Raw genomic sequence first — 286 nt, forward strand, 5'->3', positions numbered from 1 at the left:
CAGGCAAAGAGCCGGGGCTGGTGGGACAGGGTGGCACTGGGGAGCAGAGCTGGGGCATCCAGGCTCTCCCCGGCCACCCTGTGCCCATCCCAACATGGGAGCAGATGTAGGACAGGCACAACATCCTCCCGTGGCTGTGGGTGACAGCCCCCCCAGCCTACCCCAGGGACAGAGGAAGGATGAAAAGGCTTTATTGATAAATACAGACTATGTACAGAGGGGAGACATCTCTACCCAGCCCAGCACCCTGGGGCCTCCTGGCCAGGGGGAGCCAGAGCCCAGCAGG

This window comes from Aptenodytes forsteri, unplaced genomic scaffold (genome assembly GCF_000699145.1).
Source record: "Aptenodytes forsteri isolate BGI_AS27 unplaced genomic scaffold, ASM69914v1 Scaffold15, whole genome shotgun sequence".
Taxonomy (NCBI): Eukaryota; Metazoa; Chordata; class Aves; order Sphenisciformes; family Spheniscidae; genus Aptenodytes; species Aptenodytes forsteri.